Source organism: Mixophyes fleayi, chromosome 1, assembly GCF_038048845.1.
Source record: "Mixophyes fleayi isolate aMixFle1 chromosome 1, aMixFle1.hap1, whole genome shotgun sequence".
NCBI lineage: Eukaryota > Metazoa > Chordata > Amphibia > Anura > Limnodynastidae > Mixophyes > Mixophyes fleayi.
In genome coordinates, this window is record NC_134402.1 from 362,048,247 (window position 1) to 362,073,074 (window position 24,828).

A 24,828-nucleotide genomic window follows, 5' to 3' on the forward strand; every position below is an offset into this window, starting at 1 on the left:
CACTGGGGGGAGTAATACAATGTAATAATAAATATGCCTAGTGTTGGGGAATAGCTAAATAAAAACACTCAATCCGTATAGAGAAATAATGTTAATAATCAAGATTAACTGTAGTATACTGAGAGTTTGTTATGTCATAGTTTTGTAGCACTTTTTCATGTTCCAAAAATAGTATAACCAGTTTTTTCACACATTGTCAGTAAATACTGTTTACAAATAATGTATTTATACAATATTATTCTCCAGCCTTTCCTACAAAATTGCTGTTCCAGGTGCAAATCCACACCTACATGCAGCCAAGGTAATGTCATCTACTCATCTATGGAATTTGGGATCCATCCCAACAGGATTAAAAAATGGTGTTACACCCATCTAAAGCTGTAGAGGGCCCAGTATGAGGCAGTTGTGATATCCGGCAGGTGGCAGGAAAGCTGCGAGGATCAGTTGGAGATCGTTCAAGAAGTCTATCCGTAGAGAAATTAATTCCAAAAGACAGGAACTCAGGAAATTCCTGAGAGAAGTAGCAAGTCTGGACAGAAGGTCAGTTAAATACAGAGAAGAGGTCAGTCCCAGGATCCTGCCAGACATGAGCTCAAGAGAGTTCTCTGTTTCTTTGAGAAAGAGAGAAAGAGACCACAGTAATGGACTAAAGAGGGAACCTCAGCAATACAAGGACTGTGTATTTGTGCAACCACTAAAGTGAAATGGGTAAGCAGTCTAGTTGCCCACTGCATAAAGAGTGGCCAAGAAGTGAGGTTGCGCCCTGAAATGGTGGGTATATGTTTGCTATTTTCTTTAATACAGTGTTTTTGCTGTATAGTTGCCAAATTATGTTAGCAATGCTGGGTTACCTGAAGTAGACCCGAGTTTTGCACCTAGTCACTGACCAAAAGCCTGCTACCAGTCTAATGCTGTCATAAACAAGCTCACATTTGTAACCCAAAACACACAATACAAGTAGTAACTAAATATTGAGATGAGCATGCAAGGTAAACAACAAGAACTGTAGTGCTATATATTTGTTCATAAATAAAAAATTGATTGTTCCAATTAGAGATTAGCGAGCCACATTATGTTTTGTTTTTGTTTCGGCAAACTAGGGTGGTATCTGTTTTTGGTTTTTGTACCAAAACATGTAAAGTAGTGGAAAAACGCTCCTAAAATAGATTCAGAAAATTATGTTGTTTAAGCTGCTTTTTTAAAAAAACTTCTCTTTATTTTTATTTTCAGACAAAATACAATGGGAAAAGAGTAAATAAGAGCAAAACACAGCAATGTGGAGAAAAAACATTGAAATGTATTAGATATAGAGTGTGACATTGTTACACCAGGGGGTAAATGTATCATAGTGCGGGTTGTACAAGTCGCCGGAAAATCGGCGAGATGACAGCTTAAATTTAAAGCGGCGCTGCCTTGTAAAGGGAAGTTTCCGATTACAAGGCAGCGCCGCTTTAAATTTAAGCTGTCATCTCGCCGATTTCCGGCGACTTGTACAACCCGCACTATGATACATTTACCCCCAGGTGTAACAATTGCAATTTAATAACTCACTTATACTGGTATCATGTAAAAGACAGTCAGAAGATGGATAAGAAATTAAGCAACTGTGAGTTTGAGGTAATTATACTATGCAGATATTTGCAGAAATGCTTTAAATAAGAATATAAAGGGAGGGTGGAAGAAATACATCAGTCAGGGGACATTTGTCATGTAGAATGCTCTCACATGGTGCCTGGGAGACAGGTATCATGGTAGGAATATCAGGGGTACAAGGTCTTCTGTTAGCTGTTTTGAAGGCTGGTGAGATACACAATTTGGAGACAAACCAGATGCGGTTGTTATCTTCCTGCCGTGTGGGAGGGTTATTTTTTTCCAACTGCATGATATTTGGTACTTTGCAGCACAGCAAATATGCAGAATACGTTTATCAAGCAATTTATCGATGTGTGTTAGGGGTGCACAAAGGAGCATGTTGGTGAGGGACAAAATCCTGTAAAGTTGGCGATGAGTGCTTTTATTGTGTTCCAGAATAAGCTGATTTTGGGACAAGACTACCAGATATGAACAAACTACCTATAAAGTTGCATTTTCTCTAGCAGTACCCAGATGCGTCTGGATAGATTTTATGAAGGTGCTCCTGGACTAAATACCATCTGGTTACCACTTTATGAGAGTTTTCACTTATGGCCATATAAGATTTTAAAGACTTGTGCAGAACTTGTCCCATGTTTATATTTCAATGGGTACTCTTATACCTGAATCCCATGCCAATTCATGGGTGTCTTTTCAGGTCCTTCTGAGCTAGTATTGTGTGGTATAATAGTGATATTAAGCTATGACAACTAGTATTATAAGTGCATGTGCACTCAATTCAGGTGAGTCTATTATTGGTGTCTCTGAGTGTGGTTTGAATTAAGTGATAAATTTGTAGGTATTGATAAAAAAAATTGTTGAGTAGTTGAATTTTTTCTTGTAGCTTGGACCACCTTTCACTTGGATGCCATAGAATAATGTTGACTGGTTGGAAAAGTGGGTGATCCCAAAAGTGACCCGACAGCCAGAGACTCCTAGTAAGACTGTCCCAAACGGACAGATAAGGCTGAGATTGGTCTCTGCTGGTTTTTAATCCAAGTGATGACTTCCAATAAGATCTCACCAGTTAACTCATTCTCCAGGTCAACCCTATGCTTAACATTTGGTTTATTATGCCAAGCCATAAATTGGCTAAGGCAAGTAGCATTATAATATTTGAGGACGAGGGGTAGTCCTAATTCCCCTGCCAATGAGGTCCTGGCCAAAAGATCCCTCTTCAATCAAGGTTTTATTGTAGCTTCAGTTGAAATTTTTACATGATGTCTGAAGTGCATTAATTGCCATATTCGACATGGCCACAGGCACAGTCTGAAACAAGTAAAGTAATTTGGGGAATATGTTCATTTTAATTCACTTGGTTCTACCTATCCATAAAATGTTGGAGCATGTCTTTATAAAGCTGTTCATAGGATTTAGTTATGTTGATGCCAAGAGATTTAATCAAATCAAGGTTCCACTAAAAGTGAGTGATCGCACAAGTAGGGCTTGAGACACCACCTTGGGTTAAATAGTACATGTTCATTTCATAGTCTGCTCTCAGATAGTCTGGTCTTTCTGTAACTCAGGGGTAAGTTTGCGGAGGTAGTCATGAGGATGTGTACTAGATATTCTTTGGCATTGCAATTGGGACATGACATAAGAGTAAGTTATTGAGAGGAGAGATTAGGGAGATTGGAAGGGGTCTGGTACCCTAGGCAGGGTATTAGACTCTTGCATCTGGGTGAGTAAATCTTTCCGATCTCTAGAGTCCCTAATCAGAACGGTCTTGCCTCCAAAGTCCATGATCAGTTTGCGGGATAGCCCCATTTGTAGCAAATTCCTTTGTAAAGGAATGCTCTTGCTAGTACTGTCAGTTCTCTCCTCTTGGCAATAGTAACTGGGGACAGATCTTAGTAAAACTGATGTTTGACATTCTCGTGGGTGATACGTGATTTGCTCCTGGCAGCATCTGTCATGCTTTCTTTATCTTTAAAGCTCAGAAATCAAATGATAATATAATTGGTTCATTCATTCTAGGTTTAGGACGAAGAGACCTATGAGCCCTTTCTATTGAAACTGAAACAGGGAACATTGCAGAGAACAAGATCTGAAGATATAGTTCTAGATTATCTTGGGTGACTGTTTCTGGTATTATTCTGATGCATATGTTGCTGCACCATTCACGGTTTTCTAGATCCTCATTTTTATCTTTGAGGTCTTCTAGTTCACAGCTAATGGGATCTAAGTGTCTATTGCTAACTTTCTGGAACCTGAGGAAGCTATCCTGATGGAATTCAAGCTTCGTGGTCCAGGCAGCAAGGGACAAAATATTGGCTTTTATGGAGGTGACCACCTTCTCAAATTTAGATTCAAGGGATTGCTTGAAGTCTGTTATGACTTTTTTCAAGCCAGGATGTCATCATTTGTAGATATAGCTGTTGACAATTAATATACTTGTTCCATTGGGTTTTCAGGAGATGGTGGTGATTCTTGCTGTGTAGAGGCATTTTCTTGTCTTGTAAAGTGGTGGGTGATCCCAACAATGGAGCCTTCCTTGGATTTAGTAGAGACTGCATGGGGAGTTCCTGTGTAAGTGCTGCAAGGGGAAATTCAGACAAAGCTGAAGGAAGCGAATGTTGATTGCAACTTAGATCAGAATTTGGTTACCCAGAATATAGGGAAAGGCCCTTTTAGAAAGCCATTCTTGTGGTTCATGAGTATTTCTCAAATAACCTTAAAATTATGGTGCTTTAAATGTTAATTTGACAGCACAAGCAGCTTTGCAGCTAGGGAAGACAACAATAAGTGAACAGCTTGATTTAAATAGTATACAGAATGTCCACAATATGATATCAAGCTTTCACTAACAGTTAGATAGTAGGTATTCTAGTGCAGGTGTAATGCAAAAGACATCTAGGGTAAGCACTTTTGCAGGGGCTATAGTCAAGTAAACTCTTAGAAGATGTTCTGGTGTTGTAAGTCGAGTTGTATGTTGCTTTTAGTGCACTGGATACTGCATTAATGCTAGGAGTTCTTATGATGAGGAAGTCCCAAACAAGTGGGCACAGACTGCTGTTAGTGATAGTAATTCCCCTTCATGGATAGGCTCTGAGATGGCCAGAAGATGATCTGCACTTGTTGCGCACTTCGGGTGTTTAAGACTTTTAAGACTCAGTCTGTTTGAGTTCCTGCTTACAATGAGTGTACTGTGCCACTAGTTTGGAAAAGATACAGCCGACAATAGGGTTGTCAAAGCTACCGGCCGTGTTGTAGATACTCACTATGATAAAGTTGACCAAAAGCTCGTGGAGTTGTTGGGAAAATGTAAGTGCTCCTTCCTCTGGCAGCAGGAATGTGATTTGGGCTCTGAAGTTGTGCCTGTGCAGGTTATTTTTACTCCGAATTTAGGCCGAAGGAGGGAACAGGCAACATGGTCTAGTGCAGGTAATGTGTTGAGGAGCCCCTATTTGGAGTCACCTTTTCTTGTGCCTGGTGTCACCAGGAGGACAGACATGCTTGATGTACTGGTGGATGAGGACCACAAGATGGCCATTACCCACATGGAGGCAAAGCAGTGAGTACTTTCAGGCCCAGATGATGCTATGGTTCTGTTGATTCAGTGTTGTCTGGTCCAGTTTGATTATTACATTAGGTGTGGCAAGTAGACTAATCTTCTATCTCACATTCCCGGGATCCACATGGTGTCGGGGAGTGTTCTGAACAAGTGAAGTGTTAACAGGCAGTCAGACCACTTTAATGCTGGGGCACAGACTTATTAATGTGGAGAACTGATTATCACTTGGTTTACGGTGCCTCAAGTTGCCCGTGGTGTACTAAAGATATTTTAGTATTGAGTGAATAGAAAACACTCACGGATGAGTTTAGATTGAAGCCATTTACCTTAAGCTCCTTTCTTGTTTCTACATTAGTATTTAGTTAACTTATATTCATATACAGTAATTTACATTCTAGATAATTTCATATTATTTGAGTGATTTCCTTTTTGTGTCAACACAGTGTCAATAATTACACCCTGCTTTGTTGACAAGAGCAGTCTCCAGTGTAGTATAGTCACACAATATACATATCTGTGTCTTTATTTCTGTCTGTGTAATTCCTTTTCCTGATGTCTCATCATCTCTTCTCATTATCAGAAATATTCCAATATTCACCATTATTTAAACACAGGCATTTCAAATCAAATTATATAACATCACAACAAATATCCCAGCAATCAGCATTGCCTGAGCACAGGTACTCAAATCAAATAACATCAACACTGTCATAAATTATAGCTCACACGTTGCATTACACTGTGTTGCATTATTTTAACTCACCACAATTATTGCAAATAACATGACATCACCAATTATCATAAATATCCAAATAATCAGTATTATACACTCAGTGACTACTTTATTAGGGTATCACTTTATACGCCTATACACCTGCTTGTTCAAATGAAGCACTGGAATGGAGAAAAAATGTGACTTTCACGGTTTCAGGCTTGTTAGTTCTAGATGAGGTGGTTTATGTCATAAACAGCTGACCTGGGATTTTCACGCACAATTGTCTCTTGGGACCTCTAGTGCTTTTGTCACGTGCCAGGTTTTCATTAGGGAGTCTCACATTTTTCTTGTGGGCATAATCCCACTAAGGAACTTAGCCCCGTGAAGTCTGGCCTGGAGCTAGTTGTAACTATTGCAGGTTTCCCCACTACAGTGTCACCAGGGCTGGCTGGCATAGCCTAGTGCTGGCACTGCCAAGTTTTTCATTCACTCATTTTTGCATATACCAGAATATGCTAGCAGCACTAGTGCTGTTTATACTTTTTTGGGAGCACATTCTTTTTATCATTTTAATTATTTATTTATATATTTTATACTGGTGCAAGAACAGTGCTGATCACCATCAGCAGCAGTATGTATCTTGCACCAGGGAAAAATCGAAAGCAACAGGACTTCTAAGAGGCATAAGAGGCATATTTGCGCCTGTTTCCACCTAATGGGGTATCACACTTGAAAACAACAAAATTAAAGTGAATTATTTTTTTTAGAAAAAAAATATTAAATGTAACATGATCTGAAATACCCTTGTTGCAGCACAAACACCTGTCATTTCAGGATGACTTTTGTATATCAACTGTAGAGGTTTTTCCCTTTTCTAATAAATGCTTCCTTTGAAGTAATGAAAGATGATTCAATATGTTATGTGTCATAAAACAATTCAGTGTTAGCTGTTTTGACTGATTTTTTTTTATAGATAAGTCAAGCATTTTTCTGTTGTTGCTTTGCAATGTAGTTTACACAATAATATAAAACTGCAATGTTATTGTTTTTCTATGAAGCCATCAGCAATGCCAGATGCTATGTTTTTGAAGCAAACAAAGCATGCACAGTAAGGTCTATGAAACAGAAGTGTTTGACGAGCTTATCTTTGCAAAGTTCACATTCTAGCATATTTACAAAAGCTCTTTCTTACGCAGTTTGTGTATTGCTTTTGTTTCAATATTGGCCAACACTTTAACACTTTTCTGTTTAAAGCTGGCTCTGCCTGCTATTGCTTCTTTGAGCAAGAATCACTCAACAATCTAATGTAATACACTGAAAGAAAGATATATAATGGAAATACAACAAAAGTAAATCTTCCATTACCAGAGTAAGGTTAAGTTTAGTATTATTTTAAAAAATAAATGACTGTTTAGCATCATATCCAATCACACAAGGATGTTCCTGTCAAGTCACCAAGAACTGACAATTGTGTGGAGGTAACTTCACCACAGCATTTATTTATTACATAAATAGAAAAAAAAACAGTTACATCACATTATGCTAATTTTAGCATGAATATTCATAACCTGTAAAACTCAAGTTGTTTGCTCAATAGGTCAGCCACACCAATGCAATCATCACCTCTGTACCTCGTCCTTGGATGATCCTATTTTATAACCATAATCACTAAGGGTCCCGGCCCTTTGGGGGTATCTTTTGTCTACCACCAGCCCTTACTAAGAAGAGGCAACCCAAAAAACAAAGACCTTCCTCTGGGAAGCCTTCACTCCTGACACTCCTGTCATATGTACCTTTGTATAATACTAACCAGACCCAAGTCCAGGTATTCCAAATCAGAGTGAAGGTGGGGGATGCTTTATCACTTGTCTAAGAACACTCCTCACCTGCCCCCTATAGACACCATTATAACTATAAGATAACCCTTAGTTCCTTTGACCAATAACTACACTTTACCTTCATAACTAGCTATATGTTATATATTTATTACCCCAACATAATCTCTTTCTCTCCATACATCTCATTTATACTTTTACGACCTTTCTTCACCCTCATTTTTGGCAATCTCTAGATTGTTTTGGTCTCAGCCATGTAACACTCCCTCCTTTCCTTGACCACTTCTCCAGTTTATATTTTCCTTTTCTAACACCAAGTGGGACATAACATAAGTTGCGTAATTACTGGATTCCCAACTCCCAATCCACATGTTCAGTTTGTCACTCAGTCCACACCTGGCGGCTTCTGTTGCTTCCACAATGCAGAAGAAGTGTTACCCATATTCTGCCCCTGACACACTTATCTTAGCCAAACACTGTCTGAAAAGAAATAATAACTGGAAGTTAAATAGGAAACTCACATCCTCATGTCACAACGATGGACCCACATGCACATGCCATACCCACATATATTCCCACCAGCATTCTTAGGGGCACATCTGACAGTGTGCCCCTTGGCACTGTAAAGAAGCAAATTTGCAACCATTTGTACACTCAATGTGCATGAATCATTAAGGCACGTATGTAGCTGTTTTGCAGAACCGGTTGTTTTTTGGTTTCAAAAAAAGGCTTTCTAGAGGCTACGTTTTAGGTGAGTGAACGGGGTGGGGAATGGGTGAAATCCCCACCCTCGTTCACTTTGGCAATGTAGAGTAAGGGTGTTCTCCTACAGGCACCATCCAAGTCAGCTTCCTTTCACCTGTATCTCCTGCACCAGCAAGGATTCTAGTCTTAAGTGCTTGTAGCAATAGACAGCTGTAAAAAACAGATCGTTTGTTAAAAAAAAAAGAATCATGGGGTGACCCACTCCCAACGATATTAACCCTTGTGCTGCCAGCCTAGTGCTGTTTGGAGCAAAATTGGAAGGGGGGGTGAAAGCATGGGGTACCCCCGATTTTTCTCCAACCAGCACTAGGCACACCAGCCGGGCTCGTAGCATGGGGTCTCCCTGCCATTATGACAAACCAGGGTGGTCAGCACAGGGTCGGATTCCTCAGGGAGTTGGGACCGCAAAATAAAAGTGTGCCCCTCCCCAGGGATAGCCAAAAAGGAAAGGAGCAGGAGCGAAGAGGACAGAGGAAAGAGAAGTGCCGAGGGGGTGACCAAGTGCCCCCGACTTGAGGGTCTGGAAGACAGAGAGATGCCGATAATTGGGATGATTTCCTGCATGGAACAGGTAAGTATGGCTCCCATACTCTGCTCCCTGTACCCCTTCTAGCCAGGTCGGACACATCAATAGTGGGCGTTAGGCCCAGAGCATTTTAGGTGTTGGAGGTTAATTGGATTTATCTCCTTGAGCGCATACATAATGTACAGGATTAACCTGTGGGCACTGGATAAACTTCAGGCTTAGCCTATGGCCTTAAGTAATTGCAGGCTTAGCCTGTGGCTCCAAGTAACTTCATGCTTAACTTCATTCTGTTTGTATTCTGTGATTGGTGTCCTTGAACTGTGGGGATTCAGTTAGGGCAGTGAGCTACACCAAGTGCTAGGAGTTAAAGTTTAATGGAGTCTGGTCATGTAGTGTTGTTGTTAGGACCAGGATGAGGAGGCAGCGATTATCTGGTGAGTATCATCCTTTGATTTCGTTTGTCTCTTGGTGGGGCCCTCACCAGTACATTGGTAAGTAGGATATTATATCTGTAGCCCCGCGCCCAGGTCCAGACCAAATCGAGGTGTTAACAATTGGAATTGAGTGCAAGGTCTCTAATTCTGACAATCACCTCTCTTACTCTGTATCCATGTCCTTCAGCAATTTGTTGTGGTTTCTCCCCCAGACTGAATCGGTGACGGGAGCCATGCTGAGGAGACTGTACAAACTGTAGGTGAACCAATCGAGGATAAGGTAGGACGTTTGTGTGCCTCTGTCATTCCCCGCAGGTGCTACACTACACTGTCCAAAGTACAAGGGAAGTTTGAGACAGCACAGCAAGAAGAGGGAAATGTGTGGGAATTGTATGAGAAATGTTTGCGTCTGTGTGTATGAGAGACGTGAGTCAAGCTTTGCATAATAGGCAGAATAGAAGTGAATATTCTGGAGGGAGACTATGGAAAGTTTGAACTTCTGTATCCATGAGTTCACTCTACACTCTGAGGAATACGCAGTCAGTTTAGCAAATGGAACCACTTAGTGGGCCCCACTGCTTGAGTCACCTCCCTCACTACCCCCTCATCTACCATCCTGGCTTTCTCTTATATATATATGTTCTTCCCAAAGACTGCTGTATATTGTGGTGTTCTACTTGTATCTATATGCTTTCCCTCCCATGCTGCTGTACACTGTTGTCTACTCACCTTATGTCTAGATGTTCATCACTCCCTGCTGCCAGAGGGTGTGGTATAAATGTTCAATGCAAATTATACTAACACAAGGAATACTGACACTAATATGCCAATACTTAAAATACTGATAAGTGGGAAATACATAACGTTGTAAACCCTGACATTTAAGAAATCCTGACAGCCTAAATACCTACATGTAAAAAATCCCAACACATACAAAATACTGACAGTTTGATTGTCAATAGTAAAAATGCAGACAATGACACTGCCGACATTAATATGGCAATGCGAGTGGGTCAGGCGCATAGACGGCTGTAATTAAGAAGAAGAACCAGCGCATAACACACCTAATATAAAAATCAATCTATATATTACATTTATTATGTTACAATCAGAAACTTATTTTAATTCAGATTTTAACATAATAAATTTAATATATAGACCATTGATTGGTTATAATTCTCATATTAGGTGTGTTGTACGCTGGGTCTTCTTCTTAATTGTATGTTTATAGTAAAGCGTGAGAGGTGCTTTACCCCAAGCAGCACACAAACCTAAGTAGGTGGAAAGTGCATTTTCAATTTGCTTCCTTTGCATAGACAGCTGTATACTGTTAAAAATATAACACGTAAAAAAAAGCGCCCCCCCCCGGCCTACAAACACTATTAATCCTAGTGCTGCCTACCTACAGCTGGTTTCCTTGAAATTGGAGGGAAATAAAGCGTGGGGTCTCCCGTTGGGGGTGGCACTATACCAGAGGACACGTGGCAGGGGTCCAATCCCAGGCTGTTCAGTGCGTGGCTGGATTCACTAGGGAGTGGGGTCTGCAAAAACAATATGCAGACCCCCCCCACCCTCTAGGAAAAACCAACCCTAAGCTAAAAGCACTAGGGCTCTTACTACACCCCTGAAGCGGTGGGTGTAGGGTATAAAAATGTGTGTAATGTATGTAAAAGTAAAGAACACCATTTTAGTTTGTGCAACTACAAGTCTCAGCCAGCCCTGGCTGCCATCAACAGTCTTGGTATGGTGGTGCTTGTAAATCTACAAGCACCAGTATACCCATGGCAGCCAGGGCATGCTGGCACTTGAGAACCACAAGTGCCACCATGCCCTGAAACCCAGGACTTGCTAAGCCTTATAGTGGCACATACAAAAAAGTTAAATAAACCACAACACCCTCATTATTACCACATTACCTTAATTTAAAAAAAAAAAACACAATTCCCTTTTTATAACCACATCTGTTTATTAAAAATAATGAAACCCTAAATACTTACCATCAAATGTCTTCATCTGTATAGGATCCAATTTTTTAAGCTTTCAATCCAATAATGCTTGTAACCATACACAAACAAACCATTATATTCCCAAATGTCTTGTAGCTGTCCAAAAAAATAACACTCCTGGTCCAGGAGTAGTTCAAAAATAATAAAGGTCAAGATTAATTATATTCCAATAGTCCATTATAAACAATTTCTTTTCTTCGGTCACAAAGACTTCCTTTTGTATGTACAATCTTCTTTTCTTCTGTCTTTTCTTCATCAACACACACACAGTATATGGGCCCCGGCCATTGCATATACCTGTTGGGCCCTTCATGTCCCAGTCCAACAATGCTAGTTGCCATTTTTGTTTGCCAACCAGAGAGGTTTTGCAAATGATATAATACTATCATATGCATGCTAAAAAGGTACTTAACTTCATTAACTTAATAAAGGAAAAAATAAACAAATCATGTAGGGTGGCATATAATGGAATTAATAGATTGAATCAATTTTTTTTTAAGAAAAGATATAATGGGTAAAAATTGGCAGAATAAAGCAGTGTTATAAAGAGATAGGTTATTATATTTAAATCTAAGCTTTCAAAGGGATACCAGCCACATCATATTTATTATCATATGTATAATATAATTTATCATGTGATTTAAAAGTATTGCCATCACTGAGTCCCTAGGTATTTATGTGCTCAACATTAATTATACAGTTCCCTGTATGTTTTATTTACATCTTAGCTTAATTTCAATAATTTGCATTGATATTTAATTTTGTGCACTATATTAAATATGTATGTAACATATGTTTATATGATTCTATCAAGAAATGTATTGGGTGCTATTGTGCTTTAAATATATGTATTACCATACAGTTTGCCGTAGTCTCTATATTTCATTCATGATTAATGTAGGTGTCACAGCTGTATATGCTGTCGTTGAACATTATTCTCATCCCATGCAATGTATTTTACAATTTGAGAGGGATTCTATATCAATTTGACCTGTGGGATCAAAAAAACATAACTATAGACTACATACTGTCAGCTAAATGTACCATCTTGCAGTGACATAGAAATGTGGTTTATATTATTAAAGCAAAAGCTATACTTTCCCTGCACTATGCTATCTACATTGTATGACATATGAATTACTGAGCCGTAAAAAAAATATTTAGTACCAGGATGCTATACACTTACTAATACATTTATCGCTCTCTATTCTGCTTTTCAGTAACCAACTACAAAAGATTGACTTCTCATTGAACCACATACATCTAATAATCTTTTTTCTACAATATAATGTGCTTGCAACCTTCATTTCTATGCACATGATGCTATTTAGTACTCACTTGGCCTGCACTTGTTATTTGAGTTTTTTGTTTGAAGTATTCACTGGGTGTTAAGAATTCAAAGCATATTACAAAACAAATATATGATTCTCATCTCTTTTACATGTTATATTTTCCTAAACTCGAGAAATAGTTTAATAGTGGGCATCATTTTAATTGACAACTTAATTCAGATTTTTTTTCGGGTACAACATCCTCACGGACTTTGCTGCAAAATGAGCTTCTCAAGGGTGTTCATCAGTTTTCTAAGAACTGTCCTGCTTCCCAAGGAAAATTTTTAACTTATTTGCTTTTTTTCATACAGTACAGATTGCTGACAGCTATGGATTCAGAGAGTGGCTGATATGAACTATGTCATTTCTGAGGGTCTATTATACAGCTGATCCAAAATGCATCAAACTAGCAAACTATGATATCCCAATTTATACAAAGATAGCAATAAATGGTGCACAATTGTTTCACTTAATTGTCAGTTCTTAGAATATACACCATAGAGCACTTCCCAGGGGCAAACGCAGGATTCGATGAGGGGGGTTTCCACGCCACGATACCAGTGGGCGTGACCAGCATGTGTAGGGGCGTGGCTACAAACACACATCGGGTCAAACACACAGACATGTAAATTGTCCCATACACAGACAAGCACAGACTCACATATACACAAACACACACAGGATCAAACACACAGTCATGTAAACTGTCATATAAACAGATAATCACAGACACACACATACACAAACACACACAGGATCAAACACAGATATGTAAACTGCCATATACACAGCTAAACACAGACTCACACAAACACAGATATGTAAACTGCCATATACACAGATAAACACAGACTCACACAAACACAGATATGTAAACTGCCATATACACAGACTCACACATACACAAACACACACACAGGATCAAACACACATACATGTAAGCTATCATATACACACCATACTTGCCAACTCTCCCGGAATGTCCGGGAGACTCCCGCATTTTGTGAGAGTCTCCCGGACTCCCGGGCGAGTGTGGCAATCTCCCGAATTCTGCCCACTTCACTAGGAAGTGCCCCACTTCCTAGTGAAGTGGGCAGAATTAGATCCCAAACGCCGCGATTCCCGGTGAATCGCGGCGTTTGGCCCCGCCCCCGCTGTCAAATGACGCAATTTGCGTCATGCCGTCACAGGGGGCGGGGCCGAAATGACGCGATTTCGGCCACCCCGCCCCTTCACGTCCCCCTCCACTGGCTGGCTCCCGGAAGGGAGCTGAAGAAAGTAGGTAAGTATGATACACACACACACATTCTTACCTTCTGCATTACACCCATGCTGGCTGTGTGGGAGGAAGGGGCAGGGCCACACTGCCGGCAGAGAGCTGAGCTCACACAGCAGGGGACTGACTGGGAGACGATCCTCCCAAGCTACAAGCAGGAGAGGGGCCACTGTAATCATACAGCACCCAGGTAGGACAGGGGTTTCTGGGGACTAGGAAACCCCCCCTGCGTGCGCCCCTGCTTCCTTATGTGTAAAAGGCGGCTGTCATCCTTCAAAAAGCTGGATGGTAAGTCCAGTAAAGAAAAAGGATCTATAAAATAGAGGAGAAGGAACAGGGTGCCTAATAGTGTAGTAATTAGGTGTAACTAATCCAATGCAAAAAGGTGTTAATTTATATGCGTACTGGATACATGCGTAAATAGGACACATTAGTGTTAGTCCCGAAGGAATCAGTGACCACTATACAGGGCCTGATTAAGGTTTCCAGCTGCCCCAGGCTAACACATCGGTTGGCGCGCCCCCCCCCCCCCCCCCCCACTCCCTCCCGCAGAACAGTTTGACACTTAAGGCAGTAAAAGTACCTATCCGCCCACTTCACCACTGTGTGTGTGCGTGTACATACATGTGTGTGTTTTATATATATATATTCATTGAGGAAAGGGAAATCCCCAAAAAATTGTAACTTTGCATGTCAGCAAAACCATGTTGCATTGGAGGGGGATGTAAGTTAAACTGTGGGGACAGGTTTATAGTTAGGGTAGAGCATGTCCTAGATCAACTTTAAAGTGCTGTGTAAACATAAAGCTAACAAGTATCCGTGTGCTACATGAAAAAACAGCCAGTATTTAACTTATGTGCAAAATAATAAACTAATATGCATCCCTTGCATTGGAACATGGCTTTGTCCAGAAGAAAACTTACTCATGTTTTTACTTACTTTCCTTAATGAATCTCTGCAATCACATTAATGTCACTACAGTAAAATTACTAGGGATGTGCACGGGTGACTTTTGAGGTCTCGTGTTTTCTGTTTTGGATCCGGATTTTCTCGATGTTTTGGGTTCGGATTTGTTTCGCAAAACACCTGCCGGAAGGTTTTGGTTCGGATTTAAGGTTTTGGATTCGGATTTTTTTTGAAAAAAGCATAAAAAGTTAAAAAATCAATTTTTTGGGCTTATTTTCACTCCTACGCTATTATTGACCTCAATAACATTCAATAGCAAGCATTTCCACTAATTTACCGTGTATTCTGAACACCTCACAATATAGTTCTTAGTCCAAAACGTTGCAACGAGCTATCTTTCTGGACTGCGTAGTGGAGTGGTTCCCACAATATAATAAGAAAACCATCAACTGGTCTTAATCGCACCAAAACATGTACCTGGACTGCGTAGAGGAGTGGGTCACCACGATATAAATTAAAAACCCTGAACTTGTATGATTCACACCAATAATGTACCTGGACTGTGTAGAGGAGTGGGTCACCACAATATATATAATAAGAAAACCATCAACTGGTATGAATCGCACCGAATAATGTACCTGGACTGCGTAGAGGAGTGGGTCACCACAATATAAATTAAAAACCCTGAACTTGTATGATTCGCACCAATAATGTACCTGGACTGCGTAGAGGAGTGGGTCACCACAATATAAATTAAAAACCCTGAACTTGTATGATTCGCACCAATAATGTACCTGGACTGCGTAGAGGAGTGGGTCACCACAATATAAATTAAAAACCCTGAACTTGTATGATTTGCACCAATAATGTACCTGGACTGCGTAGAGGAGTGGGTCACCACAATATATATAATAAGAAAACCATCAACTTGTATGATTCGCACCAATAATGTACCTGGACTGCGTAGAGGAGTGGGTCACCACAATATAAATTAAAAACCCTGAACTTGTATGATTCGCACCAATAATGTACCTGGACTGCGTAGAGGAGTGGGTCACCACAATATAAATTAAAAACCCTGAACTTGTATGATTCGCTCCAATAATGTACCTGGACTGCGTAGAGGAGTGGGTCACCACAATATAAATTAAAAACCCTGAACTTGTATGATTCGCACCAATAATTTACCTGGACTGCGTAGAGGAGTGGGTCACCACAATATATATAATAAGAAAACCATCAACTTGTATGATTTGCACCAATAATGTACCTGGACTGCGTAGAGGAGTGGGTCACCACAATATAAATTAAAAACCCTGAACTTGTATGATTCGCACCAATAATGTACCTGGACTGCGTAGAGGAGTGGGTCACCACAATATAAATTAAAAACCCTGAACTTGTATGATTCGCACCAATAATGTACCTGGACTGCGTAGAGGAGTGGGTCACCACAATATAAATTAAAAACCCTGAACTTGTATGATTCGCTCCAATAATGTACCTGGACTGCGTAGAGGAGTGGGTCACCACAATATAAATTAAAAACCCTGAACTTGTATGATTCGCACCAATAATGTACCTGGACTGCGTAGAGGAGTGGGTCACCACAATATATATAATAAGAAAAGACTCAAGCTTTCAAGTGTAGTGTTTATAAAATATAAACAACAATACAGTAGTTTTAGTCAGAGCACGTCAATACCTCTTGTTTTAAATTATGACAGGGCATTTTACTTTTGGTTTAATTTCTTGAATTTGTTTAAATTTGGTTTTACTTTTTGAACATGGCAAACGACTGTTGATTGAACACATAATGCAAAAAAAAAAGTTCCAAGATGGAATTGTCCTTGGGCCCTCAAACCCACCCTTATGTTGTTGAAATAGGACATGCACACTTTAACAAACCAATCATTTCAGTGACAGGGCCTACCAAACAACTTTGGCTGAAATGATTGGTTTGTTTGGGCCCCCACACCAAAAAAGCTATTCATCTCTCCCTGTACAGACTAAACAGGCTCTACTGAGGCAAGATGTCGTCCTCATCCTCAACCTCTGATTCCTCTCCCCCTACAGTGTGTACTTCCTCCTCATCACACATTATCAATTCGTCCCCGCTGGACTCCACAACCACAGGTCCCTCTGTACTATATGGAGGGCAGTGCTGTACTTCATTGAGGAATTGATTATTCATTTTTATAAACATCATTTTTTTAACGTTATGAGGAAGCAACCTCCTTCGCCGCTCACTGACCAGGTTCCCCGCTGCACTAAAAACTCTTTCCGAGTACACACTGGAGGGGGGACAACTCAGGTAAAATAGAGCCAGTTTGTACAGGGGCTTCCAAACTGCCTTTTTTTCCTGCCAGTAACAATATGGACTGTCTGACATGTCTACTTGGATGGTGTCAGCAAAGTAATCATCCACAATTTTTTCTATTGTGACAGCATCCAATGCAGCGAGAGTAGACATGTCTGCAATGGTTGGCAGGTCCTTCAGTCCGGACCAGATGTTATCAGCATCCCCGCCAGCGCCTCTTTTGGGAAAACTGAGCTTTTTCCTCGCAGCCATAGATGTGGAAGAAAATGAGGGTGGAGCTGTTGGCATGTCACGGTCCTCTTCAGAGGACAATCTCCTGACCAGCAGGTCTTTGCACCGCTGTAGACTTGTGTCCACCGGAAACAGAGACACAGCATACGCTTTAAACCGAGGATCGAGCATGGTGGCCAGAATGTCTTCCTCTGACTTTAAAAGAGTGACCACCCTCTGATCCTGGCAAAGCGTACGAAGGGCTACATCCACAAGAGCTACATGCTTGGTGTAATCGCAATGGCTTACCAGCTCCTCCCTCACTTTCTCCAGCTGCTTCTGCAACAGCCTGATCAGGGGAATGACCTGACTCAAGCTGGCAGTGTCGGAACTGACTTCTCGTGTGGCAAGTTCAAATGGCTGCAGAACCTTGCACAACACGGAAATCAGTCTCCACTGCGCTTGACTGAGGCGCATCCCCACTCCTTTGCCTATGTCGTAGGTGGCTGTGTAGGCCTGAATGGCCTTTTGCTGCTCCTCCATCCTCTGCAGCATATAGAGGGTGGAGTTCCAGCGTGTCACAACCTCTTGTTTGAGGTGATGGCAGGGCAGGTTCATGCTTTTTTGATGTGCCTCTAGTCTACGGTAGGCACTGGCTGAATGCCGAAAGTGTCCAGCAATTTTGCGCGCCACCACAAGCATCTCCTGCACACCCCTATCACTCTTGAGGTAATGCTGCACCACCAAATTAATGGTGTGGGCAAAACATGGGACGTGCTGGAAATTGCCCATATTTAATGCCCGCACAATGTTACTGGCATTGTCTGACACCACAAATCCCCATGAGAGTCTAAGTGGGGTAAGCCACTGGGAGATAATTTCCCTCAGTTTCTCTAATATGTTGTCAGCGTTGTGCCTCTTATTAAAGCCTGTAATACACAATGTTGCCTGCCTTTGCACGAGCAGCCATTTTGTAGATGCTGCTACTGATGCAGCTGTTACTGTTGCTGCGGGAGGGGATGCATCTACCCAGTGGGCTGTCACAGTCATATAGTCCTTCGTTTGCCCAGAACCACTTGTCCACATGTCCGTGGTTAAGTGGACAGTGGGTACAACCGCATTTTTTAGAGCACTGAGGACACTTGATCGTACTTCTCTGTACATTTTTGGTATCGCCTGCCTAGTGAAGTGGAATCTCGACGGGATTTGGTACCGGGGACACAATACCTCCATCAACCCTCTAAATCCCACTCCACTGATGGCGGACACCGGGCGCACGTCTAACACCAACATTGCAGTTACAGCCGCAGTTATACGCTTTGCAATAGGGTGACTACTATCGTATTTGGTGGTCATGGCAAACGACTGTTGGACGGTCAATTGTTTTGTGAAAGACTTAGCGGTCTTACGACTTTCCCTCTGGGAAGATGACCGACTAACAGCAGCAACAGCAGCAGTGGCAGTAGTAGGCGTACCGCTGCAGGATTCCTCGGATGAATCCCGTATTGAGGAGGACTCAGTCTGGCTGCTGACTTGGGCTGCAGGACTGAATCTGATGGAGATTGTGGAGGAAGTTGACGAGGAGGGTGTTGCTGGTGTGTATCCAACTGGACCACGGGATTTAGGTGTCCCTGTACCGATGAGGGTCCTAGCCCCAGTTCCTGAACTAACCACTGAACTATGAAGGTTATTCAGGTGACGTATAAGGGAGGATGTTCCTAGGTGGGCAAGATCCTTACCCCTGCTTATTTGAGCTTTACATAAGCTACATATGGCCATACATTGGTTGTCTGAATTTGGATAAAAATAACTCCAGACCGAAGAGGTGCATTTTTTGGTCTTCTGACCAGGCATGACGATGGGCTTTTTCATCCCATGGACATCAGCGGTTTCCCCCCCTGGTACCTCATTTACAATAACCACATCACCATCCTCATCATCAAGTTCCTCCACAGCGCCAGCTACATCATCAATAGGCTCCTCCCGAGCCACCTCTTCCCGTACAGTGATGGGAAGGTCAGGCTTGACAACCACCAACACCCTTGGACTCGCCTTGAGGATTTGTGATAATTTCTCTTTAGAAGGCAGAGTTGTTTGCTGTTTTGTTGCTGACAGCATAACTCTCTTCAATTTTTTGGAGGGGGGGGATGAGGAGGAGGGATAAGATCCGTGGGTGAAGCTGAACCACTAGTCATGAACACGGGCCAGGGCCTAAGCCGTTCCTTGCCACTCCGTGTCGTAAATGGCATATTGGCAACTTTACGTTTCTCCTCAGATGATTTTAAGTTTCTCTTTTTGCTACTTTTTCTTAACTTGGGCTTTTTGGATTTTACATGCCCGGTACTACGAGATTGGGCATCGGGCTTGGAAGACGACGTTGATGGCATTTCATCGTCTATGTCATGACTAGTGGCAGCAGCTTCAGCATTAGGAGGAAGTGGGTCTTGATCTTTCCCTACTTTATCCTCCAAATTTTTGCTCTCCATTATATGTAGCACAAGATACTGCAGAATGTGTGAACTTGGTAATATTGCAGTACCAATGGACTTATACTGCTGGATTGGTTTTGCAAATTTGGTTATAATTACTTTTTTTTAAAAATTTTTATTTTAATATTTTTTATAAAAAAATTTTTCATTTTTAAAAACTTGGGAATAATGGGGAAATAACTATGCCCTTAGAAGCACAGAGCACAGGACACAGCACCACTGGACTGAACAGGACACAGCACAGGACCCAGCAGCACTACGGAACTCAGCAGGACAGAGCACAGGACACAGCACCACTGGACTGATACTGCAGAATGTGTGAACTTTGTAATATTGCAGTACCACTGGACTTTTACTGCTGAATGTGTGAACTTGGTAATATTGCAGTACCAATGGGCTTATACTGCAGGATTGGTTGTGCAAATTTTGTGGTAATTAAAAAAAAATTAAATTAGTTTTTGGTATTTTTTTAAATAACTTTTTTTTATTTTTTTAAACACAGGAGAATATTGGGGAAATAACTATGCCCTTAGAAGCACAGAGCACAGGACACAGCACCACTGGACTGAACAGGACACAGCACAGGACCCAGCAGCACCACTGACCTCAGAAGGACAGAGCACAGCACACAGCACCACTGGACTGATACTGCAGAACACAGCACAGCACAGAACTAAACAGCACAGCACAGAATTAAACAGCACAGCACGAGATCTACCAGGACAGAGGACCACCTAACACACCCTCCCTCTACCCTGATCAATGCCCGAGTGAAGATGGCGGCGACTAGCGGGGAATTTATAGGATCCGAGTATCGCGAGATCCGACAACGGGATTATGAGTCAGAGCCTCAGTTTCAGATTTGAATTTGGCGCCAATACCCGGATCTGTCTCGGATCCGACTCGGATCGGCAACGTTCGGGTGGGCTCGGATTTCAGAAATCCGAGTGCGCTCATCTCTAAAAATTACACATTCAAAGATAGACAAATTGTGTCGTTCTCTCTTACCTGATCTTGCAGCGTAGACTACCTGATGTTCGCTCTTGCTTGTTCTTGAAGTGTTGTTGTCAGTTGCCTTCTGGAACCTTGGGGTCCTGTATTGAAAATGTGCAAAAATTTTATTATAATGCAAAATGTTAACTAACTCTGAATGATTCAAACACAACACTCCATTATGATGAAATAAAACTACCCCCTAGTACAGGCACATATAGGCAATAAAATATATGAAAATTATTTACAGTCATACACTGACATCTACCAACCCCTGACAGTAAGCTAATTAACCCCCTTTGCCTACAGCCTATCCCCCCCACCCCTGAGTCATGATCCCCCCCTCCTAGACAATTAATAATATTGTTGCCCCTGTAGTCTATTTTCCACCCCAACATGAGTCATGATCTCCCCCCCTCATAGACATAAAATAATAATGATGCCCCTGCAACCTATTCCCCCTCCCTGAGTCATGATCCCACCCCCTCCTAGACAATTAATATTATTGTTGCCCCTGTAGTCTATTTTCCACCCCAACATGAGTCATGATCTCCCCCCCTCATAGACATAAAATAATAATGATGCCCCTGCAGCCTATTCCTCCTCCCCGAGTCATGATTCCCCCCCACATGAACAATTAATAATAACAATGCCACCGCAGCCTATTCCCCCCCCCCCTCTCCCTTGGAGAATTAATAGGTGGACTCCATACACAAAAGTGGACTCCATAAGGTAGGAATTCCGGGGGGCGGGGAGGCGGACGGGTTGAATTGGCCACAAAAAATAAAAAAAAAAGGATTTTTTTTTTTATTTTACCAGCGCTGCGCCCCCCCCCCCCCCCCAAATGGCTAATCAGGCCCTGCCACTAAATCTTATGACTCAGAGTGGAAATGCTAAAAACAGAAAAACAAGTGACCAGAGATATCATATGGATAGTGACCCAAAGTAGTAGTGCATAAGTGTACCAGATTGAAATAAAGTATGAGGTTTATCTGTATCAATCCTTATTACTGTATCACTCAAGGTCCACTCAGTATGTCTCCAAATAAAGGGATAAGCAACTATATAAAATGGAGGTAGATGTTGATAGCCACCGTTTTTATGTAGTTTTTAGTATTAACTTTATTCCCAATTCCCTTGAGCAAAAAATCGAGGTATTCTATTTGTATGGTGTCAATTTTAGCTGTAAAAGATTGTAGTCATTCTGGCCAATATATGCAAGAAATTAGTTCAGGAAATCGGTATCTCCATTCTATACTAATATGGTACCATCTATATATATTTTATAGATCTTAATGTGATCAGAGTATGGGTTGGTATCATAAATTAATCATTGCTCCCAGCTACCAATAATACCCATGATATCACAATGCAGCATTTACAGGCTGTGTGAATAGTTATACGGATATATGTGTGAGGAGTAGGCATTCATTGTTGCTGTGGGTTATGAGAAAGAATTCCACAAATGTAGTTGAGCTACATCCGGTAAATGGTATAGTTAGTAAATGGTCCTCTCTGTGCTGAGGTTGGTCACAGTTTACCGTTTCAAAATCACAAAACTATTTTGAGATTTTGAGATAGCAATGAGGATTAAGATAGTTAAAAGTTGTTCATGAGACTGCTCACTATCCCTAGTTGCCTTTTCATGCTACAATACTGCTTAAAATGCTATAAATTCTAAAGATACAGGTCCTTATTTATAAAAAAAAAAAATTGGGGCAGCTCAAAATAATTTTCGGTGGTGATGTGCACTTCCACAGCAACTATATTTCCTGCAACAGGCATGAAATTGTGAAGCAAGTGGGCAGTGTTTGTGTTGAATAAGTTTGCACCACTGGAAGAAGTAGAACGGAGTGAGGCTGATCATTTGTAAATACAGAGTAGCGATGCCTGCGCACCTAGTTTTATAGAGCAGCGCAAAAATGAGATTACATTTTACTGAGCTAGATGATTGAAATGAGATAAAGGGGTAAAGGGGCCACATTGTAAAGATCATTCATTGTCATGTGGATGGCTGCAGATTTCTTTTCTGCAAAAATACTTGTGGAGCTTATGGAGTTTGGGTCTCCTTCTATAATGTTATTAGTACCCGCTTTGTGCCTTTTGCTTGCTCTTCAGAGAAGAATATTTCTAGGTGCATGTTGCCTAATGCAAAAAAGGCTTCAAACACACAGTGTCCCACTTAATAAAACAGTCCCAATGTTCCCTAACTGTCATGATTAATTTAAGCCATAAAGAAGACTAATCTAAGCAATATTTAGGAAAATAATAAATGTTTTATGTAATGAAAGGGTGGATCTATAGTGGTAGGAGGTTGAAATTTGATGTGATGTTTAGGGTTTAGCACACTGCACCTCTTTAGATTTCTTTTCCTCTCCGATTACTTACATGCGCTTCGAGTTTGCAGCGACCTCTATATCTTCCAAGAGTGTAAGTATGTATCTGCGGTCAGACTATCTAGACTAAGTGCTTGTCTACTACACTTAGTAAATGTAGTGCAATAATAGCAAAGCTATTTGATGGAGAGAATGTGAGCATAACGGTATACAACAAAATACACTACATGGGGAAAGCCCCCTAAAGTTTGACCACTCAGCACACTGTGAAAAACCCATTTAAGAAATAAATTTGGTGCCGTCATAGACCGTGGGACCATTAACTCTAAAACATGCACTTCAAGTATTCATAATTTGTTGTCATGTCCACTGAACTTACCTCTGTTTTGGTATATATATTATAACAAAAGGAGGCATTTAGCTGGCAATATGCAGAGAAAGCAAGGAAATAGAGTACAACATTTGTGCAGTAATGAACCTAGATTCAATGTAAAGACTTATGTATGAAAAGCAATAGTTTAAGTTTGGTTAACTTACATGATTTGAAATCCTTCCTCTCTGCAAACAGACAGGGTGTGTCTGTCTGCTAGTGCAAACAGAGTCAGTGATGGGCGTTTCCTTTTAAAGAGAAGGTGAGTGTGTCACCTGTCCATCAAGCTAAGGCTGGGGGAGGAGTTTTAGGTATAAAAGCTTGTTTGTATCACTTGTTCAGGGAGACCAACGCTGGGGTAGCTGGCTGGTCCTGAGAGAGAGCTGGTTTATGTATAGCTAGCATTTAGGGTCTCCAAGTATTGCTGTGAAATCTGTACGGTGTCAAAACATTTACCATCCTGACAATAAAACTACATAAAAAGGAAGAAGTTGTTCGCGTGTGCTTCTGCAGTAGCGGGCTCTTGCCACAAGTTGTGTCAGGAGTGGGATGCTCCGGGAAGCAAGTTTCCGCTACCCAACCCGCGCAGACGTCCACATGGAGGAAGTACTGAGAACCCTCGTGAATGTGGCCACTGCGCAGCAAGAACAGTAAGCTCAGATGCTACGAGTTGCCGAGGCACAGGTGGAAAACACAAGGCTCTTAAGAGAAGAGTTAAGCCAGGTGAGGCATGACAGAAATGAACCACCTGGTCCTGTTCTCCAGAAAATGTCACCAGCTGATGACGTAGAAGCATATCTGGTGTCCTTTGAGAGACTTGCAAAAAGGGCAAAATGGCCTCCTAAAGATTGGGCTGAGAGACTGGTGCCATATCTGACTGGGGAAGCTCCGCGAGCTTATATGGATCTAGATGAGGAATGGGCCTCTGATTATTTGTGCCTAAAGTCTGAGATATTGGCTCGCATTGGAGTTTCCGGACCAGGCCGATCCCAGCGCTATCACCAATGGCACTATGACAAAGGAAAACCGGTCAGAGCGCAAGTGGCTGAGCTTTCTAAAATTTTAAAGAAATGGCTGCAGCCTGAGGAGAATTCAGCTTCTCGGATTATTGAAGTTCTGGCGATAGATCACTGCATCCGGGGGCTGAACCGCGATTTGCAAAGGTGGGTT